The 12,995-nt window shown below is 37.5% G+C and overlaps 1 protein-coding gene and 1 non-coding gene across 3 annotated transcripts in view; one reads left to right on the top strand and one right to left on the bottom strand.

Annotated features, from left to right (window-relative positions):
* The window catches only part of DLG2 (discs large MAGUK scaffold protein 2), a 2,018,366-nt gene that overhangs the window by 1,096,703 nt on the left and 908,668 nt on the right, over positions 1–12,995 (bottom strand). The window lies entirely within an intron of this gene.
* Positions 1,392–1,497, top strand: LOC111724457. Its single transcript, XR_002772759.1, has one exon. It is a non-coding gene; the product is annotated as a U6 spliceosomal RNA (small nuclear RNA).

Below are 12,995 nucleotides of genomic sequence, written 5' to 3'. Positions count from 1 at the left end.
TGTTAAAAAAAAAATCAGTAAGACCAAAACAAACAACAAAAAAACAAAATTCCATCAACTAAAGCCAGAAAAGTGTGCTGTCGGAAAATGAAAGACAAGACCCCCTGAGAAAAATAATATGTTCAGGCCTGACATCAGAGAACATGAGAATCTAAAATTATAATAAGAAGGACACTCAAAAGAGACCAACGTCATCCCAATTCAGAACAATCCTTTGACTTAGTTCAAAAACAAAATTTAATCCTCCGCAGAAATAAAAACATCCCCATGCTGACCCTTTAAATTTCCATTATTTAAGTCTGGCAAAAATATGAGGTCACCATTATGGAAATATAATAAAGCAGACTACCCTAAGTAAGAAAGTACTGAAATAACAATAGATTTAGACTTGCAAGGACTTCAAATATTAAAATTATCAGGCACATAAAATAACTGTATGAAATGTCTAAGTAATTTAGAAAACACAAGAAGATAGTAACAAATGTCAAGAAATCTACTCTCCAAGAGTGAGAACGTGAACAGATCTGACTCATTAATAGATGGGGAAGATAAAAATTTAGTGAAAGTAGAGAAGATTTGAAAAACATAACTAACAAACTTGACCCAATTAATACAGTCAAAAATTTACATCCAGGATTAGAGAACACACATTTTGCTCAGGCAACCAAGAAATATTGATAAAATACTGACCACATTTTACATTAAAAAAATTTCAGAAACTAGTTACATAATGTTTTGGGACATTATTTTATTAAATTAGAAATAAGTAATAGAAAAAAAATTTTTTGGAAATTAAAATATACATTTCTAAGTACTCCTGGCTCAAACAAATCATAAATCTTTATAAATAGATGGATTTGAATGTCTATTAAAATATTGCATGTCAAATGTCATATAATGCCAATGTACCTAAAGTATTTTGAGAGAAATTAACATTAAGAGTAATATAAAAGAAAATGGCTTAACTCAATGAGTTGTATCCATCTTAAGCAATTACAAAAAGAACAAGATTAGACCCAAAATATAGAAAAAGAAACATGATAAGAATAACAGCAGGATCATAAAATTAAAAGAAAAATAACAGTAAGAAAAAAGGCAAAAGAGATGGAAGGAATAGAAAATGACTTATGCCAGGGATGCAAAGCCAGTTTAACTCTCACATCTCAATCAATGTAATTAATCACATAAATAGAATAAGGAAGAAAAATTCTATGATCCTTTCAATAGACAGAGGTGAGAAAAAGAAGCTATTCATTATCAACAACAAAAACAACCACAGAAAAATTACCTGATGGTAAATTTTGCAGAAGTTTTTCAAAATTAATTATTCTTAATGTGAAATACTTAAGGGAAAAAACCATAAGAGTATATTGAAAGATATTAGAGATCCCGTGCTCGTTTTGGCAGCACGTACACTAAAATTGGAATGATACAGAGAAGATTAGCATGGCCCTGGGCAAGGATGATATACAAATTTGTGAAGCGTCCCATATTTTTCTTTGGAGAAATAGAACAAAATAAAGATATTAGAGATCTAAATACATGCAAATGCAGTCCATATTTATTAACAGGAAGACTCAAAATCAGGGGAAATCAATCTTCCTAAATTATATGTTCAAATATTCCAGTGATGAAACCAGTAGTAACTTTTCAAGTCCACCTAAAATGCACATGCAATGTCATTTGCAGCAATGTAGATGGAACTGGAGACCATCATCCTAAGTGAAGTATCTCGAGAATGGAAAACCAAACAACAGCTTCTCATTAAGTGGGAGCTAATAGATTAAGTACACACATGGGCACAAAGGGATGTAAAGGACATGAGAAGGGAGGAGACTAAGAGGGTGGGTAGAGATAAAAACTTAAACTATTGGGTATAACGAACACTATTCTGGTGATGGGCACACCAAAAATGCTGCCTTAAGAACTGCTCAAGATATGCATGTAATAAAAACACTTGTACCCTCTTAATTATTATTTTGAAATTAAAAAATTTATAAAGGAAAAAAATAAAATGATTTCAGTTCAAAAAAATAATAAAATAAAAAGTAAAACTGAAATATAGCCAAGACATTCTTAAAGAAAAAATAAAGAATAATTTGATCTAATAAATAACTTACAAAAATATGGATTTGGCACAAAGATAAAGAAGGAGACCAATGAAACAGAACAGAGAACACAAAAATATACTTATACAATATAAAAATATGATACAGGATGGAGTGAGTACCACAGATAGAGAGGGGAAGGAGAAAGGAATGCTAGTTAGCAAATAGCACTACGACAATTATTTATCTAGGAGAAAGAACACTAAAAAATCAACACCAGACATATAAAATAGTTAAATATAAAAAAGAAAATTATGGTTTTCTCTCTTTATAGTATTGGGGGTAGAAAAATATTACTTAAACAAGACAGAGTCAACTTCACAATCAATACTTTTGATTCTATTAAAGTCAAAAGCTCAGTCGACAAAGTAGTAGAAGATATCTCCAACACCTATGATCAAAAATAGACCAGTATTCAGAAAATATGAAGAACTGCAACAAATCAATAAAAAAAAATGCAATATTGATCTAGGCAAATGCATTAAACCACCGTTGTGTGTAAGCAGAAACATAAACGTTCAATAAACATGTTAAAAATACTTTAAAATATTCTTCATCCAGAAAATGTAGAAAATCCAGAAAAGTAAGAGTCCAAGACATTTTTGCATCTGATAAATGGGGCAAAAAATAATATGTCTGATAAAATTTTGATAATATAAACAATGCAGACTCCTAAACTCTGCTGGCAGGCATGTGAATCAGCACAGCTATGGAAAACATGTTGATGAGAGCTTATAAAATTGACAGGTGAAAACCATATGGTCCAATAATTCCAATCCTAGAGAGACAATTGTGTACAGATACCATGAAATATGTACAAGAATAACTTGCTGCATTGTTTATAAAAGCAAGGACTGGAAACAATTCAAATATCCATTATGTGGAGAAGGAATAAATGAATAAATGATATTTCACAACAAGAAATATTGTTTAGCAATAAACAATATATACTGCACACAACAACACGAACGACTTTTAAAAACATTACTGAATGAGAAGAGCCAATTGCAGAAGAAGAATCAAAATAGAATGGAGATAGCATGGAAATAGAATTCGGGAATAGCACGTAGCATCACTAAAGACATTAGTGTGGATTTAATTCTAATTGAACCAGAACCCCTCTTGGAAAAAGGGTTCATGATGTATTTTTTATTATATATAAAAAATGTGAAAAATATATATACATATATAATATGTATTATATGTTAATTATATATATGTGAAATATATAACATATGTATATATATTTCACACATATTTTAGCTATCAAATATTACGTACTAAGGCTCGGTGCCTATAGCTCAACCGGCTAAGGCGCCAGCCACGTACACCTAAGGTGGCGGGTTCGAATCCCCAGCCCGGACCCGCCAAGCAACAATGACGGCTGCAACCAAAAAATAGCCGGGCGTTGTGGCGGGCGCCTTTGGTCCCAGCTACTTGGGAGGCGGAGGCAGGAGACTCGCTTGAGCCCTGGAATTGGAGGTTGCTGTGAGCTGTAATGCCATGGCACTCTGCCCAGGGGGACAGCTTGAGGCTCTGTCTAAAAAAAAAAAAAAAAAAAAAAAATATTACGTACTAAGAGTATGAAAGTATCTTTATAGAAAACATTCAGCATAGAAAAATTACTCTGGCTGTTGTGAGAATAATGAATTGGAGTAGAGAAAGACGGGAGGCCGGGGATTAATTAGGAGCTTCCTGTCATGCTGAAAAAAACGGTGTTTTCAGCTAAGCAGTGGTGTGAGTCTGGAGAAAGGATGAATGGATTTCCCCAATGAGTGGGATCATTGAATTGTCGACTCATGTTTTGGCTTGAAAAGTAAATGAGCCTCCCATGTATGCCTTGTTCGTTCATTTACTCATTAAATCAAATATTTATGGGGAGTCAAAATTAATTTAAGCACATAGAAAAACTTGCTAAGAGGTCGCCAATAAGTGTTCAGGGAGAAATAAATATGCAAACAGTTTGGAAGAAAACTGGAAGCAGGAGCTGCTGGCTGCTTCACTAATTGATTGGTCAGTTCCCACTATGGCTGTTTATAATTAGGAGGGCAAAGGAGAGTCAGGGCAAGTGGGCAGCTGGGGATCTTAAACTGACCAGTATCAGTAATAACTGTGGCCTAGGAAGACGTTAAGGGTCAGAGTACGTGCATGTGGGAAGCTTGGGGGAAGGGAGGAGGGAGGGGCTCATTTGCTCAGAACCTGCCAAGCAGAAAATAATCAGCACACCGTGTTGGAAAATAATTTCTATCTACCTTCAAGGAAGCACAAGTAAGTTAATAGAACATTAACTTGTTGAAGTTAGTAGAACATTAATAGATTAAAAGAAAAATATTTTTTCAGGACTTATGTAGACAAATGAATCTCAAACTTTATTGTGCATACAGATCACCCAGGGATCTTATACGAATGTAGTTTCTGGTTTCGAGTCTCTGGCATGGGTCTTAGGATTCAGCCTTTTTTCTTGCCTTCTTTTATTATTTGTATAAATGTAAGGGTACAAGCACAATTTTATTGCACTGACATTGCACACCTAAAAATACATCCATTGTACTCATTTAGTGATTTCTTACAGCCCACCTCCTCCCTGTGAAATCACATCGTTTACAGCAACATAGATGGAACTAGAGGCTATTATCTTAAACATCGCAGAAACAGAGTCAAATACCTCATGTTCTCACTTTTAAGTGGGAGCTAAATAATGTGTACACAGGGACTTAGTGCATGGGATGATAGGCATTGTATAATAATAATTCTTTAAAGCTGTTTTTAACTCTTTAAGGGTCAATAAATAACTGAAAATGTATCGATCCTTTCCCCCAAATTCCACATCATAGAGCATTCTTTGATACTTTACCACTTAACAGTTTGTCCACAGGGAATGGGCTGCTTTGTATTTAGGAATTTTGGTACAAGGCCACCTTCGGAAAAGCCAGAATGACAGAGGGCAGAAAGTGTCTTCCTTTATGTCAGAGAAAAACATTTAAGTTTCAAGTACCTTTATCCTGAATGACGTTTTTTTTCCCCTAGCATCTTTGATAGATAAATTGGTATAATTTCCACCTTGCCACCAGAAATAGTCTTTCTTGACAGGAGTGCATGACTGCACAGCAGCCTTGACAGAAGCCTAAGTTTACTAGTATGGGGCAGAATGCGGGGGACCAGGCTGAGCACAGGATTCTTGGATGTGAAGGCCAGAAGTTGCCAAATTCCTTCATGAGAATTTGATCCTACATTGGACTGAAGACTTCATATATCAGTCCTGATTACGGAGTAATACTAACTTTTGCACATACTTATCTGAGAAACAAAGATACCAGCAACGTGTGTTAGGTGCTTCAGGGGTCAAGGGAGAACATTACCAGAGGCTTCACAGCAAAGGAGACTATTTAGCTTGCAGTTGAAGGATGAGAGCACTCTATGTGAGTTGGAACTGGTATTCTAGTCAGAGGAAAACCTTAGATGGAGGCTCAGCACCTGTAGCACAGTAGTTACGGCGCCAGCCACACACACCAAGGCTAGTGGGTTCAAATCCGGCCCAAGTCAGCTAAACAACAATGACAACTGCACAAAAAATAGCCAGGCATTGTGACAGGCACCTGTAGTCCCAGCTACTTGGGAGGCTGAGGCAAGAGAATCACTTAAGCCCAAGAGTTTGAGGTTGCTGTGAGCTCTTGATACTGGAAAAGTGGCACCCCAGCCAGCTCAGCAAAGCAGGCTGGGGGACCTGCCACCTCTGTCTTGGTGGCAGCAGCCAGCAAAGGAACTGGCAGGCTGGAGCAAGCAGGGGAGCTTCCCTCCCCCACCAGAGGCTCCAGTAGAGCGACGCTAGAGGACCTGCCGGCTCTGCCGCACAGAAACCAGCAAGCTGGAGCAAAAGGGAGAGCTTTCCTCTCCCACTCCAGGTTCCAGTAACAAAAAAGACCTGGCCGATCAGGGGAAAACACTAGTGATTCCTCCAGTGCATCCATGATTGGTCCATTTTCAATCCTGCTCCTGACTGGTCTATTTTATAGACCAATCAGCTAAGCTCTCAGCTCATTGGATAACTGCCCCTATATAAACCCCTGAGCAGAGAGCTTAGGGGCAGATCATGGGAGATTGTTAAGGAAGATAGAGCAGAAGATCAAGACTTCAGCAGATTGTTGCTGACCTTTAAGGAAGAGAGAGCAGAAGAGCAAAGACCTCAGCAGATTGCTGCAGACCTCTGAGGGAGAGAGAGCAGAAGAGGAAGAGCTGTAACACTTATATCCTGCTCTGCAAGGAAGCTTGGCTCTTTGTAAGAGCTGTAACATTTGCATCCTGCTCTGCAAGGAGGTTTGGCTCTTTGTAAGAGCTGTGACACTTATACCCTGCTCTATAAGGAGGTTTGGCTCTTTGTAAGAGCTGTGACACTTATATAAAACCTATCTCATCCTGTTCTGCAAGGTTTGGCTCTCTGTAAAAGCTATAATAATACCTCTGTAAATAAAACTTAACTTACTGTCCATCCTGTGGTCCATCTATTCATTCACCGAATTGTCGAGACCAAGAGCCTGGAAATCCAAAGTTAAAAATCCAGTATCACTGTGATGCCACACTCTACTGAGGGCAACATAGTGAGACTCTGACTCAAAACAAAACAAAACAGGAAAACCTTAGATGTAGTCTCAGAGTGAGGAAAGATTTAGTATGGCTATAGCATAGAATTAACTGAAGAATCAAAATGTAGATCAAGACCCAAACTTGAAAAGATTTGGATGACATGCACGTTCTGGTCCTATCTTACAGGATATGGAGGACATTGGCCACTCTGATACCGCTTCAAAGCTCTTTTGAATCTATGTTGGTTATGAGGATATCAGAGAAACTTAAGGGATAAACCAATCTCTGAATGTTCTGTTATTGTCATATCTTTTGTTTCTACTACATCCTTTCTAATCCTAGAGCTCTCTCAGCTAGTTCAGGTCCTCACTCACTCTCAACTCCTCACTCAACTTTGTATCTAGTGTCTCTGCTTTCTAGTTCATACTACCAAGCGTACTCAGAGCATTCTCCAAATGCCACTCTTTGATTACACTGTTCTTAAGTTTACCGATTGGAGGGCATCCTACTGATGACTGGATATCTCCAGCTAACTGAGTTCTAAAGCTTTCCTGCCTACATTTATGCCATTTCTTCCATCCTGTGGAGGATGATCAATGAGATGACCCTCTTCTTTCACAAGAGAATACTGGGAGGCTTTCTGATCTCCCCAACAACAAACTCTTGCTCCCCATATTCTACTCATTAAAGCTCAGTATAAGAAAAATTCATTCAATGATATCTCCCCTGATCATTCCTGTTATGTATAATAACAATAACCAGTGCTTGTATAGCACCTTCTAGCTTGTGCAACATTTTATAGCTTGTGTGGCACTTAAGTCCTTGAAAGTATGGAAGAGATAGAGTAAAAATATTATCAATTTTTACCAATGATAAAATGATTGGAGAGGTTTGATGACTTAGTGTTAATTGTAGTTATTCTGACTCCAAATCTTATGTTCTAAACTCTATACATCTTTCTTCTCTGAATTCTTAAGGAATATTAACTACAATTTTTATAATCATTATCTCAATTACTTATTTTTAATATAATATGCACACATTATACTTAATAAACAAATGTAGTGTCCTAATTCAAATTATTAGACCAATCCGAAATAGACTTTCTTCTTCCTAATTCCCATAGGGTATATCTGGCCTTCCCACCATAACAGGAACATCTTTTTTCCCCAGGTGAAATTGCCTTAGCACTGAAGTGTGTGTGACATTGTATTATAACTCATTTAATAAACCTGGCACTATTCTCTGCAAGGTCCCCAAATAGTTTAGTGACTACAGTACACTCATCTTTGTACCTCAGAGCCTAGCTAAGTGCTCACACACGGTAGACACTTAGGGAGTATTTGTTGAGATTCTTAATAGAATAGTGAACTGTGACAGATAATCTTTGGATAATATGGGCTGTGACCAGACATCCATGTGTTCAGTTCTTCTACTTGGGTTAAAGATAGGGAAAGAGATCAGGAGACAATAGCTAGGTTCTACAAATTTTCTTTTTTCTAAAAGCTTGGAGAAGTTCAGTGTGTGTGTATTCCTGTTATTTATACTGTGCCTTCATCTACAAGGATATGAGGCATTAGGAATGCCACCATAACCTTCCTACTGTTATGACTACCACTGCTATCACTGTCACTACACCACTTTCCTACAACTAATTCTAAACTGAGGTGATATGTTACTTTAAGGAGTTATTTTAATAATTAAAATGAAGCATACAAAGCTTTAAGATACTACCTAAAATATAGTAAACATCTAAAAATTGATTGGTATTACAAGATAATTATATGCTATCCCAACTTTCAGAATAGTTATATGCTATCCCAACTTTCAGACCACCATAGTTAACTCCTATTAAGAGTTCCCACATACTAAGCATACATTGTTCAGGTCATGGATAAAGTCTATCACATACATTATTGTTAATCCTCACTTCAGTCCTACCAATGTCATCATTGTCACTCCCATTTAACAGAAACAGAAACTAAAGAACAGATATTTGCTCATCAAACCCTTGCCCATAATCTCCTTCCTCTCACTGGTCATTATCATTGTTGGTGACATCAGAGGTCAAATAGTACATCACTTCCCTCTGACCCATACCACTCCCCCATCTTAGAAGACCATGATAAAATTCTCTAACTATAATTACCCCCTACAAGGAATATAAACTTTCTTTCAAAACAAAGCCCTTAAAATTTTGGAGAACCTATCATGTAATTTAATTTCAACCCCCCTGAAGCCAGTGCATTACCGGAGACTTCTTTCATTCCTGGAAACTGCAAAAGAAACTGGAAACAGCAACGGGGCTGGATTCCAAAATTGTCTTGCTCTAATTTTTCTGTACAAGCTGCTTCTGCATTTCTCATGACTAGCTCCCATCAAGACTGGGATAATTATGTTATTTCCCTATTCAATGTTACTTTCTAAGTGTCACCTAGGCATCAAATCAAGTTGGGAGTTTGTTCTGAGAACATTTGCTTGTAACTTCCATGTACTCTGAGAACACAATCTCATGATCCATGAAATAAATCTCCTAACTAAAAGCCAGACTTCATTTCAGTTGGAAGGAAATAATAAAAATACTGTAACTACAGAGAGAAAAACATTTGGCCTATATTACCTTCACTCAAGACACTCAAGACCCAAGCGGCAGACACCTTCCTAAAAATATCAATATGTAGAAAATGTGAAATTTGAGGTTATGCAAAGTTTTGAATATTTTTTCCTAACTCCTAAACCTACACATTTCCCATGATCAGCCAGGCCAAAGTTTAACATGTGGACTAAAACCATGTAATTTAGAAAGGCTAGATAGTTATTTAGATTATAAGAGAAAAATCACAGGCAGGGTCCATTAATTCTACCAATAATTTCTCTTTTCTCATACATTTTAAGTATAAAACTTAATGGGATCTTTAAGTCAGGGATAAAGAACTAGGCATCAAGCATAGAATATATTTTTCTTTGTCTTCATTACCGTTGTCATTATCATTCTTATAATAATTAAAATAGTGACTGCAATTACTTTTTGAGGGCTAACTACTTCAAGACTAGGCTGGGTGATTTACATGCATTAGCTTTATTTTTTTTCCTTGAGACAGAGTCTCAGTCTGTTTGTTGCTCAGGCTAGGGTGCTGTGGCCTCAATACCACAGCAACTTCAAACTCCTGGGTTCAACTGATCATCCTGGCTCAGACTCCAAAGTAGCTAGAGCTATAGATTTCCACCACAATGCCCAGATAATTTTTTGTCTCCAAATTATTGGAGACAATTAATTTGCTTGGGCTGATCTTGAATTCCTGAGCTTAAGCAATCCTCCTGCCATGGCCTCATGGAGGGCTTGGATTAGAGGTATGAGCCACCATGCCTGGCTGGCATTATCTTTTATTATAAGAACTATTTAAGGCAGATGTGTTGCCCTGCATTAAATAATATGGCCCTCTTTCAACTGTACTAGGAGTTCTTAAAAGAACATACATAGAAGTCATCAGTGGTTTCTAAATTTATATTGTGTGTAGTAGGAGGCAGATTATTCACCATGGGGAGACCTTATCTCTGGTACTCCTAGCAACAACATCCTAGGCAGAATTCTTCTTAACTTTAGGACACAGCATTCCTGACCCTTGAAGGCTGAGGTGAAAGGGAAGCCATAGGTCTCCTGCACCGTCAGTGGGAAAGTCCACTGTATCTGGAATCCTCCTCCACATCACTGATTCATCCAGAAATGTGCACATCGAGAAGCATGTGGGACCTGGGGCGGGAAGTTGGTGGAGTCAGTCATTGCCCATGACTCAGAGGTCTGAAGGCAGCAGAACTTTTTGATATGTCAGGCTGAAAAATAGTTTAGCCTAAAACTGAGAGGAAAAAAAAGAACAGATCACATCTGTATACACTCTTAAAGAATGAAAAAGGCACTGCTTAGAGAACCAGAAACGAGGATCAGGGTACAAAAATAGGAGGTCAGGCCTGTACTAGCAGGGAGGAGCTATGGGAATGGGAGGATACAAGAGCAGCCGAGGTTTCCTAAGTGCTGCTCCTGAAGCACATTCTCTTCCGCACTTGTTATATTTATATGCTCTGTGTGGAGCCCAAGTGAGTCATTAACTACACATTTAAAATATCCAGAACCAGCATATCAGCAACCTAACAGGGGTAATTTCAGAAACATTCACTTTAAACACAGGGCTATGCACAACCATCTATCAACAGTGTTGAGTGTTATTCATATATTTTGTTTCGATACCATTTACCGGTTGTAAGTTGAATGTAAGCCTTCTTGAACACATTAAAAAAAAAAAATTTTTACTTCCTTTTTGAACTTTTTTTTTTAAATTAGATCATTACTATGTACCTACTGCATTTATGGGGCTCAATGTGCTGACTCTATATACAATCTAGAATGTTCACATCAAACTGGTCAACATATCATTCACCTCACTTATTCTTAAAGAATTTACAAAATTTACCATGGAAATTAAATTAGCTCCTCAGTGTGTAATCCTATGTAATTCAAATATTGTAAATAAACACATTTTGTAGCATTCTCCCCAGAATACTATAGCAGAAATTTCAGCAAAGGGTTGCACCTAAAAGTGGAAACATAGGCTGTAGAGAAAGAAAGACCCGGGTGTGAATCTTCCCTCTTGTCAGATGTTCGCTATGTGATGATAGTAAACTACATGACCTCCCAAAGCTTCAAATGCTTCTTCCAAAAAATGAGGAGATATGCATAACTTCCCAAGGGACTGTTGGGAATATTAATTAGCATAATACATGTGACACTCCTAAGACAGTGCCTGGCACAGAGCAGGAACTTAATATTCCTCCTTTAGAATCAATGATCCAGTATTTTCAAGGAATTATTCTCCGGTTATTCTAAGATCTACATTTAGTGTGCATCTACTATAGGTCAAGCACTATGTTGCATACTAGAAATGTAAACAAAAAAATATAAAATTATAATCTCTTCCCTTGAACGATTTAAACATTTTTTACAGAAATTTTAAACGTATTTTGAGTTCCTTGACAAAACAGACTTTTGAACAAATTGTTGATTCAAGACTCTTTTAGTGAGGTAGCTAATAACTCCATTGCATTCCAAATTATCCTAGAATATCTCTTGGTCTTCGTCTACCAGTATCAACTCTATCAGGTACTCTGACTGTAAGGTACATGTAGAGTCCTTTGAATTTAATGTGTTTTTGCTCATCTTTATGCCTTCCCCTATGCTACACGGAAGCACCTACCACCAGGTGTACCTGGATATAGCTCAAGTCTTCCTCAGAGGCTTTCTCCAAACTTCCAGGCAATTTACAAAACCTTATCTCTTTGGTTTCATGGCAACCGACATGAGTTTCTGTCTCAGAAGGTACTCGGTGAATTGGGGAAGAAGATGTCAGTTTTCTATCTGTCTTCTTTACAAAACAGATACTTACTGGAGGGCAATAATCTTTTCTAATTCATATTTATACTTCCATGCTTATCAAAGTGCCTGATGAATAGCTGGTGAGCGATAACTGTTAAATGAATAATTACATGAAATAAAGAATGACCTGGTTGTAGTTGAGATAGAGAAAGAAAACAGATGACCAGGATTGCCCAGCACACGAAGCAGGTTTTGTCTGTTCATTTGTCTAAAACAGCTCCCATAGCTTTCTGCATGAAGCCGCGTCTATCTGACAAGAACATTTGGTATCCAAATTACACATTGCACAGCATGAATCCTTCCTTTCCTGCAACTGCCTGTTAATTATAGTGTCACCTTTGCTCTGTCTTTTCCTGAATCTTCTAATCCCGGAGATACAATAGCCAACTTTACTGAGGATTTTCTGAGCTGTATAGGCAGATTCTTCCCTCCCCCATGAAACACGCTTTTGTAAGAAGCAGAAGGAAAATCTATCTTCTCAGAGTTCAAAGGTAAGAGGAATTACAATATTATTAAAAATTATTTGAGGCTGAAAAAAATACTCCCTTTTCTCCCCCTTTTGCCTTTTTTGCATGTATTTGTAAAAACCAACCTGCTTTAGACAGTAGCTGTGGAAACGCTAGGAGCTGTCACTGGAAACTAGACCAGATGCATCTCCAGACTCCTGAAGCCGACAGCCCCTAGAAGCCTGCTGGGAGACTCACCTGCTGGGTTCATTTGATCACCCTGGCAGCAGTGCCCAGGAAAAGTTTCTGTTCTTCATGTGAAAACTTTGCCTATAGCCACTTCTTCCTCAGGGTCTGATATTTAGCGAGGGTTCTGGCACTCCCTTCGTCGCTCTCTAGTTTTTGAGGCGCTATCTTGGGCCCATCTTATTCATT

The sequence above is a fragment of the Otolemur garnettii genome, unplaced genomic scaffold (genome assembly GCF_000181295.1).
Source record: "Otolemur garnettii isolate 467f Iridium unplaced genomic scaffold, OtoGar3 scaffold00001, whole genome shotgun sequence".
Lineage (NCBI taxonomy): Eukaryota > Metazoa > Chordata > Mammalia > Primates > Galagidae > Otolemur > Otolemur garnettii.
This window is presented reverse-complemented; position numbering and strand designations above follow the sequence as displayed.